Raw genomic sequence first — 13,709 nt, forward strand, 5'->3', positions numbered from 1 at the left:
CTCTGCATGATCATAGCTGGACAGCACCTCCAAATAGACAGAGCTGGATGGAATTTCTGCATGAACAGAGCAGGACAGAACGTCTGAATAGACAAAGCTGGACATCACTTTTGAATAGACAGAGCAGGACAGCACCTCTGAATAGACAGAACTAGACAGCACCTCTGAATAGACAGAACTGGACAGCACCTCTGCATGATCATATCTGAACAGCACCTCTGAATAGACAGCGCTGGATGGAATTTCTGCATAGACAGAGCAGGACAGCACCTCTGCATGGATAGAGCTTAGTAGCACCTCCGCATGGACAGAGCTGGGTAGCACCTCTGAATACGCAGAGCTGGGAGCATCTCTGAATAGGCAGAGCTGGACAGCGCTTCTACATGGACAAGGCTGGACAGCACCTCTGCTTGGACAGAGCTGGCAGCACCTCTGCATGGGCAGAACTGGACAGCACCTACACGTGGACAGAGCTGTACCGCACCTCTGAAAAGACAGCGCTGGACAGCATCTCTGACTAGACGGAGCTGGACAACACCTCTGCATAGACAGAGCTGGACAGCACCTCTGCATGAGCAGAGCTGGACAGCACCTCCGAATAGACAGTGCTGAACGGAATCTCTGAATGGGCAGAGCTGGACAGCACGTTCACATGGATAGAGCTAGACAGCATCTCTGAATAGACAGAGCTGGATAGCACCTCTGAATGGACAGCACCTCTGAATAGGCAGAGCTGGACAGCACCTCTGAATAGAAAGAGCTGGACAGCACCTCTGCATGGACAGAGCTGGACAGAACGTTTATGTGGATAGAGCTGGACAGCACCTCTGAATAGACAGAGCTGGATAGCACCTCTAAATAGACGGTGCTGGATAGCACCTCTGCATGGACAGAGCTGGACAGCCCCTCTGAATAGACAGAGCTGGACAGCACCTCTGAATAGACAAAGCTGGACAGCACCTTTGAATAGACAGAGCTGGACAGCACCTCTGAATAGATAGAGCTGGACAGCACCTCTGAATAGACAGAGCTGGACGGCACCTCTGCATGATCATAGCTGGACAGCACCTCTGCACGATCATAGCTGGGCAGCACCTCTGCATGGACAGAGATGGACATCGTTGGACAGCATCTCTACATGGGCAGAGCTGGACAGGACTTTTACGTGGACAGAGCTGGACAGCACCTTTACGTGGACAGAGCTGCACAACACCTCTGAATAGAACAGAGCTGGATAGCACCTCTGAATAGACAGAGCTGGACAGCACCTCTGAATAGACAGAGCTGGACAGCACCTCTGAATAGACAGAGCTTTGGTCAGCACCTCTGAATAGACAAAGATGGACAAAGCTCGACAGCACCTCTGAATAGAGAAAGCGGTGACAGCACCACTGAACAGTAGAAGCTGCACATCACCTCTGAATAGACAAAGCTGGACAGCCCCTCTGAAGAGACAAAGCTGGACAGCACTTCTGAAGAGACAGAGCTGGACAGCACCTCTGCATGGACAGAGCTGTGTAGCACCTCTGCATGGAAAGAGCTGGGTAGCACCTCTGAATAGACAGAGCTGGATAGCACCTCTGCATGGACAAAGCTGGGCAGCACATCTGAATGGACAGAGCATATGGATGGGCAGAGCTGGACAGCACATCTGCATGGACAGAGCTGGACACTACCTCTGAATAGACAGAGCTAGACAGCCCCTCTGAATGAAAAGGACAGGGCGGCACATCTGAATGGATAGAGTTGAACAGAGCCTGCATGGGACGCAAATAATACAATTAAAATTAAACAATTAAATGTGAAGTAAAGCAGAGATCATCGTGTTTAATGCAATCTATGCATTACCAGGAGCTGTGCGGCATATGGAAGCTCACAGTAATGTATAATAACAACATCAAAAACATGTAAAACGACGGTGTTTTCTTTTCCCTTTTAACCAAAAGAAAAAAGGCACCCGTTTTTGTTTCGTCTCTGATTCCCCGGCGGGGTGTTTAATTATTCATTTGTGCTGGTGGCCGCGGCTTCTTTGCATATAAAATCCCAGACACCCTGTAAATCCCTGACGTGCCATATGTCAGGCTGAGCTGTGATTTGGCGATGGGGCTGCCTGCCTCAGAAAAAAAGCATCCTGGCAGATCAAAAACATCTTTTTCATTAAAAACTAAGCACGTGAGCGTGGCCTGCTTTGTTTTACGGAATCTCCCTTATTAAAGTGTGATCACCCACATTGTGCTGGCGGGGTGCGTGAGGCGCGGTAGCGTCCTCGGTGAGAAGGCCACGGCGGGTGTGGGAGCAATCAGACTTGCTAGGTTCCTTGGAGACACCGGCGCCTAGGGGAAGGGGCCGGGATTAGCATATCCTAAACAGCGGCCCTCCCCCAGCCTTGAACTTGGCCTTGCCCGTGTCTGCTTGGGCGGCCCTAGACTGCGGGAACACAAAGCGCGGGGCGCCCCTTTGTTTGGGGGAGACATGGGAACTGGATCACCTCTGTTGTTATTGTGGGAGCGTGCATTCTGCATGCAGAACAAAGGGGCGGCTCTGCCCAGACAGCAGGGCACGCACCGCGGCAACTGAAGGAGGAAAAGAGGGAACGCGGGGAAAGCTTGTGTGTCAGTGTACGTGCGCGCGCGACTGGGTGTGGGTAGGCGCGCGCGTCCCTGTGTGTGTCTGTATGGGGGAAGCTTATAGTCGCGGGGCGGGCGTTTGTTTGTGTGCGCTTGTGCAGCCTTTGCCGAAAACACACCTCCTGCATCTATACATCAAAAATGTGTAGCTGAGATCCAGTCAGATTCAATAATGCCACACGTATCGCCTTTTGTGATGTATAAACCACAATTGACTTGTAAATACACTTTGGGTGTTGTGTGATTTGTGTTTTGCATGGTTTCGTTGACACTACATTGTTTTATAAAACAGGGGTTTTAAAGCAGTGCATTGAATAGCCGAGGAGCAGATTTCGTTGTGCGCGGTAACATGAAACAACATCGCTGGAATCTCTGTGATTTTGGTGAAATGTTGTCCTTGTTTCAGCAGCATATGTATCCTGCCTGAAGGACTGGGGCTTTGGCATCTGCCCCATGCCGTGATCAGCCAACAGTAGAGTGTTGACAGAGTGGGCAGTGCAGCTCGTGTTAGCTTTGCATCATGTCTGCAGTCGTGCTTAAGCGGCATTGTCGTTGTAACTATTCAGTCAGATTTACTCGGTGAGAGAAGAACGCAATTGTGGAAACAATCAGAGGGAGGCGGTCATTTTCAAGGTTTTCGATTGGTTAAAATGTGCAGGTCTTAGAAGCCAATGTTGTTTCTGTAACAATAATAACGAACCATCTAAATATAGTGCACGCGCCAATTTCTGTTGACATAGTATTTATATTACCATTGAAGTACATGTGATCGATATGAGTGTATGTGAGGCAAGTGTATTAATAAATGAACAAATTAAGTACAAAGGTTAAATGACAGGTTATCACCACACATGTCACTTGATAACCTGACACAGTAACCCAGTACTTCGCACAGCCCATGTCACAACTCATTGCAAGGACTGTATCTGGGCGGCACTCACAAAGGCCCGTTTGTGAAATGTTGTAGGAAGGGCATCGAGTTGACCTCTCCTTCTGCCTTGAGTTTTTACTCTCTGTCCTCAGGTTCTGGTTATTTAACCTTCATCCTCCTCCGGCCCCTGACTCTGGTCTTTACCCACTGTCCTCGGATTATTTAACCTCTTTTCTCTGGCTGTGGTCATTTAACCTCCGTCCTTTGGCTAGGATTATTGAACCTCCGTCCCCTGGCAAGAGGTTATTTAACCTCTTTCCTTTGGCCCTGGTTATTTATCCTCCGTCCCCTGGCTCTGGTTATTTAACCACTCTACTCTCATTATTTAACCTCCGTTCTCTGGTTATTTATCCTTTGTTTCTGGTTATTTAACCTCCATCCCCTGGCTCTGGTTATTTAACCTCCGTCCTGTGGCTCTGGTTATTTAATCACTCTCCTCTCGTTATTTAGATCCGTCCTGTGGTTATTTAACCTCTTTTCTCTGGCTGTGGTCATTTATCTCCATCCCCCGGCTCTGGATATTTAACCTCTTTTCATTCGGACCTTTCACGCTGGATTTTATCGCACGCCGCGACTGAATTGTCCGGACCCAGGGACAAAGCTTGATTGTACGCAGAAGAACCTATTTAGTTATTTTTCATCGTGAAGAGGCTGTGCGATGTGAATCTCCATTGGCTATCCTTGCCTGATAATATTATTAAGAGCCATCCAATTAAAGTGACAGTGGACTACAATTATACTCGTCACCACTCTACTTATTGAGATATTACTCAATCCAGATCGGAGATCGTCAACTTAAACTGCCCTGAGGAAGCTCCCTGTGAGGGAGAGAAACGCGTTGGCTGATTCTTTTATGATTGAAATGATGAATTTTTCTACAATTTTTAACGAATAAAGAAGGAATAATATTCATACGAAGTCTGCTCGTTTGGACTTTGTGATTGTGCGCCTCCACTATCTTTAAATGTTCTATGATCTGGAAACACAGTGACGCCATTCAGTAGCGGACGTCAGGGTTGGCAGCACATCTACTAATACATATTTGGAACTGGGATTAAGGTGCAGCATTTCTAAGGCCCACTGCAGCCTTTTGCTGTGAAATTGGCACTGTTCTCTGGTTATTTAACCTCTTTCCTTTGGCTATGGCCATTTAACCTATTTTCTCTGGCTGCGTTCATTTAACCTCTTTCCAATGGTCATTTACCATATTTCCTCTGTCTGTGGTCATTTAACCTCTTTCCTCTGACTGTGGTCATTTACCCTCTTTCTGCTGGCTGTGATCATTTAACCTCTTCCTCTGACTGTGGTCATTTAACCTCTTTCCTCTCACTGTGGTCATTTAACCACTTTCCTCTGACTGTGGTCCTTTAACCTCTTTCCTCTGGCTGTAGTCATTTAAGCTCTTTCCTCTGACTGTGGTCATGTATCCCCTTTTCTCTGGCTGTGGCCATTTAACCTATTTCCTCTGGCTGTGGCCATTTAACCTCTCCTCTCGCTGTGGTCATTTAAGCTCTTTCCTCTCGCTGTGGTCATTTAAGCTCTTTCCTCTGGCTGTGGTCATTTAACCTCTTTCTTCTGGCTGTGATCATTTAACCTACTTCTAATGGCTGTGGTCATTTAACCTATTTTCTCTGACTGTGGTCATTGAACCTCGTTCCTCTGACTGTGGTCATTTACCCTCTTTCCACTGGCTGTGGTAATTTAACCTCTTTCCTCTGGCTGTGGTCATTTAGCCTCTTTCCTCTGACTGTGGTCAGTTAACCTATTTTCTCTGACTGTGGTCAGTTAACCTATTTTCTCTGACTGTGGTCATTTAACCTCTTTCCCGCTGACTGTGGTCATTTAACCTCTTGCCTCTGACTGTGGTCATTTAACCTTTTCTTTTCGACGCTGGTCATTTAACCTCTTTCCTCAGGTCATATTACCTCTTTCCTCTGACTGTGGTGATTTAACTCTTTCCTCTCACGGTGGTCATTTAAGCCCTTTCCTCTCACTGTGGTCACTTTAACCTCTTTCCTCTGGTCGTGGTCATTTAACATCTTTCCTCTGGCGGTGGTCATTTATAATCTTTTCTCTGGCTGTGGTAATTTAACCCCTTTCCTCTGACTGTGGTCATTTAACCTCTTTACTCTGGCTGTGGTCATTTAACCTTTTTCCTCTGGCTGTGGTCATTTAACCTATTTTCTCTGGCTGTGCTCATTTAACCTTTTTCCTCTGGCCGTGGTCATTTAACCTATTTTCTCTGGCTGTGGTCAGTTAACCTCTTTCCTCTGGCTGTGGTCATTTAACCTCTGTCCTCTCACTGTTGTCAGTTAGCCTCTTTCTTCTCACTGTGGTCATTTATCCACGCCCTCTGGCTCTGGATATTTGACCTCCGACCTTTGGGCTCTGGTTTTTCAACCTCTGTCCGCTGCCTCTGGTTATTTAGCCGTCGACCCCGACTCTATTTATAACTTAAGCACTTAAAAAAGCGCGGCATTCGCCATATACGGAGGAATAGGCTAAATCTTACTATTATTTAAGTTAGGGAGGTGCACAACGGTCCGTCCTCTCACAGGAGGTTCTGCCTCCCATATACAACACAGCGGTAATTAGTAACATATTACAGATTGTATATAAACGTATATGTGTAGATAATGAGTGTTTGCGTTCATCGCCTGCAGCGCGAGGCCAGGCCACTTGTACCCCTGGTAGGTGAGGCACACCCAAGTATCTCCCGCCCACTCCAAATGTTACACGAGAGACTCAGTCAGAAAAAAAAACACAGGTTTATTTCAGCAGAATACCAACAGTACAGCGTGCGTTCATCTCCACATTGCCCACAGGGGGCGCAAAGCATTCAATTTCGCCTTCCTGGCGGAACGACGGGAACATGAGTTGTTAAGCTTTAAACATCACGGACGTGATTAACAATTTGCATAAATGAAACATCACATAAAATAACGCTGCAATTTGGAATCCGAGTACACCAACATTGGCTCGATTAATCATTTTAATTCAGAGAATTAGAGAAAAACGCACGATTTTCTTTGTTTCTGTGTGTACACGATGTTTAAAAAAAATACTTTTTAAAGCGCTTCCTGGTAAAGCCTTTACACGTTACTTGTTTTAACCAATTAGACTGACCGTAAAGGGTTCAACAAAACACATCTATTCCCCTTAATCTATCAACACATATGGCAGGTGGCACGTGCAAGTGCAACAACCTAAGGATGCAAGCTTGATTTTATTTTTGGAATGAATATTCCAAACTATGAAACTTTGACAATGTGTGCTGGGAAATGTAAGGCCAGTTTAAAACGTGGACTTAAAGGAACACCCCCTCCCCCTCTTAAATCCAACCCACTCGTGTTCCATAAAAATGCAGTTTTCAGCCGCTAAACAACTAGTCATAGCAGGGTACGACCTACTTCGGAAATCAAAGGGTCAGCTTCTGGGGTGCTCGATTTTTGAACTTTCAGGAACCGCTATACTATAGAACAGTAATGCGAGGTGCACAATATGTGTCATTGGCGTTATGTTCTCTTATGTACTGCGCACGACAAGGCCCCACCGAACACAGGCCCTCCTTCTACGCCAGTTTCTATATCGAGACTGTAATTTATCTTCCCGTCGAAGCCTAGAGCTGTGAGTGGCCTGTGAGGGGCCCACAGAGGCGCTTCTGTCTGCACAAGGAGAGGAGGTGATGTTGCTTCGAATAGTCAGGTCTCCTGTAGATCTTCAACAGTTCAGCCTTGTAAAACCTAGGAAATAAAGAGAAAAGATTTGAATATGTCCATGCCTTCTGGTTATACTTGTCATCTCTCTATGCAAGATCAACATTGAAACACACCCGGGGGCCTGCCTGAGCTCTTTGGCCAATCATTAAGTAATTTGACTTTGGTCAGCCCTGTCTATGGCATTGGCGACCAAGCCGTGCCCCGTGCAATGACCAGCCACCTTGGAACCGCACTGTTAGCAGCCCCTGCACTTGCAAAGACTGAGGAAGGAGTCATTATTGCTCTGGTGTCAGCACAGGTGTTTAATAACAGAACATTGAGATAGTTCACAAATGTCAGGCCTAGTCCAGTGCAAAGACAGATCACCCAGTTACTGTCCTGCTTACAGGTCATGAACATGCCAATACATGTTTGAGCTATTGCCCTGGTGCCACCGCATACACATAACGATAAAACATTCAGATATTCCACTGGTGCCAGGCTCTCCACCAGTGCAAGGACGCACAACTTGTTATTGTCCGGATTTCAAACCATGCATATCAAGACATCACTGGAAATCTGTGAAAACAACTGTCGACTTGGTGCCACCATGTGTGCACATGCACGCATTCACTGACTCGCTGCACCAGTAACGGGTCCGGCACAAGCGCCATGGCAGATCATCTTATGTTTGTGATTCTAGAGACTGCACATGTACCTATATACAAAGGTAATGAATTCTTGGCAGCACGTGCGGGTTCGGATAGAAGACAATGTTAAAGCACTTGTGCTAAGTCGAGCTCAAACACATGTATTAACAACGCCTTAATTCCTTACTTTGGGGCCAAACCCTGTATGTGTGGTCTTTGGAAGCCCACTGTGTCATTACTATGGTCTCAGACCTTGACGTATAGGCAGCTCAGTTTGAGGCTGGCCTGACCGCTTACAAATCCCCTCTGAGATGTTTATCAGCCTCACATCCGGGGTCCTGCAGCAATCAGGGATCAGGTCTCTTCCCTGCAGGCCTGTGGTACTCTGGGATTAGCAGCACGTCAGGGCTACTGAAGGGAAGGGCCTGTGATGATTCAATTTGGATGCTAACTTTCCCAGTACAAAGGGTGTGCGATTTAGAAGGACTTTTTAGTTTCAGACCGCACCCTTCCAGCCCTCGATATCTCTCACCCTGTGCGCCCTCGTACTCTGTACCTCGTATTACTTTGCACTCTGTCCCTCTCACCTTCTCACCCATTTTCTATTCTACTTTGTGTTCCATTCTTTAGACATTGTCTTGCATACTCTCAGGTTCGAAGTGGGACAGAAAAAAGGCCTGGGCACCAAAATAAAGGTGGCCCCATTAGTGAATCATATTGCTAAAAAAAAGGTGTCCCATATTTACAAATCGGGTCAGTTTAGAACTGGTAAAGACATGCTCTATACGTGTCTTTTCATGTACTTGCATGCATTTATCCGTGCTACAGGGAATGCAAACCGGTCCAGCAAACCACAAAAAGGCTCAAAAACAGCTAAAAAGCCACCCCACACACTGATGTGTCATAAAAACCCTTCTGTCACTACCAGATTGGCCTAAAGGCCTGTCCGACCCTGCACACTACTGTCCCATGCATTCTGACATTACCTTTGGCATTTTGTTGTCTAGCACTGACACTCATAATGTTCCTCATCTGTTACTCTGTTTCTCTCGCTATTTCTCCAGCTCTGTCAGATTATCTGTGACTCCTGTTCGTGTTCTACTGTCTTTGGCATGCTCTTAACCCGCTGATCTTCATACTTTATTTCCTTTTCCGCTTCTCAAACCATTCTGTTCTTACTTTCTTTGGCTCTTGCGTCCTGCGCGACCCAACTTGCCCCACTGTGCCCTGCACACTTTATCTTTGTTCCTGCTTCTCCTACAATTTTCTCGTTCTCTAATTCCCACCGTCTTTGCATCTCAACCTCCTCCTTGTGTCTCTCATACTGTTTTTCGCTCCCTCCATCTCTCACCCTCTGCTTCTTACATCGTCTACCTCCCAGGCACCCCTTGTCTCCCATCTTGTACGTCCTTTCTCCCCAGAATACTCCTCTACCCCACTGCACACTCCCTTATTCCTCATTGTACACTGTGCCCCATTTCTTTACCTCCTATTCTTAATCTTTTTAGCTAAAACTCCCACACCCACAAGCCCGATGTGGTTTTGCATTGTGTGTTGTTACCTACCCTTTCATCAAGTGAATGTGCCCCACTCTGGTCGTAGACACATTGATCTCGCTGAGGTCCACCAGAGAAAGGGGTGTGGATGAGCTGATCTCCTCACTAACAGCTGTGAAAAGCAGCCACATTTTAAGTAATTCGCCAAAGGGTCAACATCAACAAAAAAGAGAGAGAACACGCTGCCCCCACCGCCCACAGAATAAAAAATCATCAAAGAATGAAAATAAAATATTAAAATCTGGATTTTGTGGAATATTTGAGAGGCTGCGGCATTGACATGCAAAGAGGGCAGCAGTGTGTCGCGAGTGAGATTTGGCCATCAGTGTCCGCCAGGCTTACAGGCCTGTCCGTCAGCCCTGGTAGCTTAAGCCCGTTCCAGTCTGAACACATCTCAGGGCTAAATATAATGAGGGGGGCAACAATGGTCTCTGTCAAGAACCGAGGAGAGGCTAATTTGTAAAGGGCGGTGGTGGCCTCTTCCCATAGGAAGGCCATCTGCCATACTATACCGGGGAGCCCACCCGTCATCAGCCATCAGCCTGATTTTATCCACACACCATGTGTAGTGTTCACCAGGCAACTTTAGTCACGCAACGTGTGAACACCAGGGAATGATATCCACGCACAATGTGTACACTAGACAATGTTATTTACCCATCACGTAAACACCAGGCAGTGTTATCCACATACCATGTATATACCAGACAATGTCCACTACCCAGTTTGTCTACACTAGGCAATGGTATTCACTCGCGGCCTGAGCACTAGGCTTAGGCAGGTCTTCATACAAGACAAACACCAGGCGATGGTAAACACACACCATCTTTAAACCAAGCACTGTTATATATGCACTGGATGTACACCAGGCAATGTTATGCAGATTTTATATGTGCAACAATGTTGTCCACACATCACAAGTTTCCCAAACAATGTTCCACACACAATGCATACACATCAGGCCAAGTTCACCACCCCAACACTAGGCAATGGTATTCACACACCGTCAGGTAATATTATAATCATACCACATGGACGAAAGGAATTGTTATACACAAACAATAAGTTAACTAGGTAATGATATCCACACAGCATGAGTACACCATGCATGAAATGTTCAACATACATAGCTTGAGCCTCAGGCAGTCTTATGCACACACCACATACACACCAGGAGATATTACACCTGACCGTCCTAACACAGAAACCTGGTGTAGATCAGGTAATGTTACGTTGCACCTACCAAATTTACATGCCTCTTACAAATCAAGCAACATTACACTGTGCCTCCATAACATATGCACTTAATTCTACCAGGCAGAATAAGACCCAGTCCCTTCTTAATACAAGCAGCCCACGTAGATAAGGTTCAGGCTGTACACTATGCCTTCTCAGGATATATACTAGGTGGTGACCCCAGACCATATCACACTTTTTGGACCAGACATTGTGACATTATACCGTCACACTGCACGCAGCTTTTTTACGCAAGACAACATCATAGTGTGTCTCCCAAATAGACAAACCCGAAATAATTCAAGTGATATTATACCCTGCCTTTCCAGAACTTGCACCTGGTATAAACCTCAGGCAGCATTATGTTGTGTCTTCACAATTAGACAATATTACAAAGTCCCTTTCCAGTACTGATGTTCTCCGCAGGCAATATTACAGTGCTCTTTACGAATACGTTCATTTGTACACCTGGCTGTGTGGTATTGGCGTTTCAAAATACACATGGCCGTTTTACTCAAGACTTTACACTATGCCTTCCAATAGCAAACAGCATAAACTAGGCAATATTAATCTGTTGATTCCCGTTACGCACTCTATGTGCAGAACCCAGACAATATTACACTGTGCCTTCCCAAAATACACACACTCTGGAAATGAGTCAATATTGCTCGGTTCCCCCTGTACACACACCCGTTATTTAGTACTGGGCATCCCCAGTAACATACCCAATGGAAACCTAAGGCACTATTACCCCACCCCATCCCTATACTGATGCTCTGTGTAAATGGGCACTAACACACTGTGGCTTTTAATTACGTATGGACCATTTGGACAGAGCATCCACCCCCCGAATGGGGGATGGGCGCGGCCTTAGGAAGGGCCCCCCGAGGACATGAACTCCTGCCATCCGGCAGCCAAAACCAGATCTAAGTTCCACGCCTTCCGGCACCCCGCTCTACAATTGGTGGGCGGCCGGAAGCGCGTCATCACTGGGCGCCGCCATTGGGGTGGCAAGGGGTGGGTGTACAAGGACCCGTGCCCCTTGGCCTTTTTCTCGCTTGGATACCCTGACGGAGGAGCAAAAACCGGCACAGCGTCTTCTCCCTCCCTTCGGACCCTAATGTTAAGCTTATTGGGTCTAGAATACTTAAGTCACCCCCTCTAGTTAGCAAGGGCGGGGGTCCTTCAGAAGCAGCCCCCCAACTCCCCCTTAGGACAGTAGCAAGGGGTAAGGTTAGGCAGTCCTGGGGCATGAGGATGTACACCAGCTTGTGGGCTATAGTGCACAGTTAGATCTTGGGGGTCGGCATGGGGTGCCCTGCTCCTGCCCACCTTTACCGCAGCCTTTGGGGAGCTTGGTGTTTGAGGGGCAGTGCCCATTGAGTAGACAAGGGTACAGGGGCATGGCCCCCCCCTCGCGGATGCAGGTGGTTGATCATTGTGTGGTCCAATGGTGACAGGATTGCAAGGCGACATCTTGGAAAAAAAGGGGGTGTCTGGATATTGAGCTTCAACTGGCACATAACATAACATAACATAACATAACATAACATGAATTATTGAGTTGATGGTTTGTTTTGCTCATAATTTTGACACGTCTGTATATGATTGGTTTACAAATGATTCTTATTATTTTCATGCACCTTTTTTCTTGTGCTGTGTTGAATTTAACACATCTGCTCAAAGTTTGTAATATTAATGTTGAAATAAAATGATCCACAAACTAAGCTTACTTGTGTCCAGTTGGTAACTCTTTTGGGTGGTGTTATGGTCCGGTCGTATGGGGGAGGGGGTTCCTTCTCTTATAAACCATTTAATATCATCATTTGCTTCCCTGTATGTACACCCAATGCAGACTCATGACAACATTTACTCCACACTGTCCAAACATAACCATCCTATTTATAGTAGGCAGTAGTCCACTGTGCTTTCCCAGGACACACACCCTGTGTAGACCACTGAAAATATTACCTTGTAATTTCCCAATAGGCACATTATTGGAAATCTACATTATTAAAGTGTTTTCTCAAAACAAACTTCATGTGTGAAGTAGACCCTATTTCATAGTGCTTTCCTAAAACGTACGCAGAAAGCGTCACACTAAAACTCCCTAACACCCATGCCTTTTTTGCAGCAGGTACTATTGCTATTTTCCTTTCCAGCACACCCCCATGTACACAAAGTACCCTCATGCTACAACTTCCCTATATGGTTTAAAAAAACGTTTCTATTATCATTAAATTGAACCCACTGAAAGGTCAATGTCTACTGAGCTGCGCCAGTCTATTTACGGCCATTCTTTCAACTTTTTTTTATTACAAGCCATCCATTACTAAATGCTCCAAATCTTTTGGCTTTCCGCGTCACTAAAATCTGAACCTACATGCTCACATTAATTCTTTAGCTAAAGGCATACAGTACCAACAAAATCCTGTATCACAGAAGATTATTTTAAACACAGTGATACGATTCCTAGTCGTATCAAGGACTCTTATAGCAACTTGTTACTCATAGGAGTAGACGAGATCCACCTTGCTCTTCGTAAGGTGGCCCTTTATGCCACCTCAAAAAGGAGCCAGATGTTTTAAGAACATCACACAATTTCTGATCACCATTAAATGACTTCCTGCTGAAACCCGGAGTTTATCAAGTTGGCCAGTATGGTTCATAAAGTACTACATAGGGGGCGAGGCACCACATTTATTGTCTCAAACATTAGTCCTTTTAGGAGGCCTTTGCTCCCTTTAGTCTTCTAATACCTTTCTAGTAAAAATGTCCGCTTTCAGAAAAGAGGGAATACCAACAAAGTTTTTTTCTGGGGTGCACCCAAAGTACAGAACTATATTGCACAAGCAATTGTGACAAATCCCATCTATGAAACATTCAAAAAGGCGCAGAAATGTCTGATGTTTCAAAGTCATGTTCACATGTGACCTGTCACGTGAATATGATTTTAGTATGTTTTTTGCACCTTACAGAATGCCTGACATTCGTAAGAAGAGACAACAAAG

The 13,709-nt window shown here is 46.0% G+C and overlaps 1 long non-coding RNA gene across 3 annotated transcripts in view; it reads right to left on the reverse strand.

The window, feature by feature from the left end:
• Nucleotides 1–7,125: 7,125 nt before the first annotated feature.
• Nucleotides 7,126–13,709, reverse strand: part of LOC147733540 (uncharacterized) — a 154,094-nt gene continuing 147,510 nt past the window's right edge. For all 3 annotated transcript variants that reach the window (XR_015308737.1, XR_015308736.1, XR_015308735.1), the window contains exon 5: nt 7,126–7,301. This is a non-coding gene — a long non-coding RNA (uncharacterized LOC147733540). The remainder of the gene's footprint in view (nt 7,302–13,709) is intronic.

The sequence above is a fragment of the Lissotriton vulgaris genome, chromosome 2_1, assembly GCF_964263255.1.
Source record: "Lissotriton vulgaris chromosome 2_1, aLisVul1.2, whole genome shotgun sequence".
NCBI classification, from domain to species: domain Eukaryota; kingdom Metazoa; phylum Chordata; class Amphibia; order Caudata; family Salamandridae; genus Lissotriton; species Lissotriton vulgaris.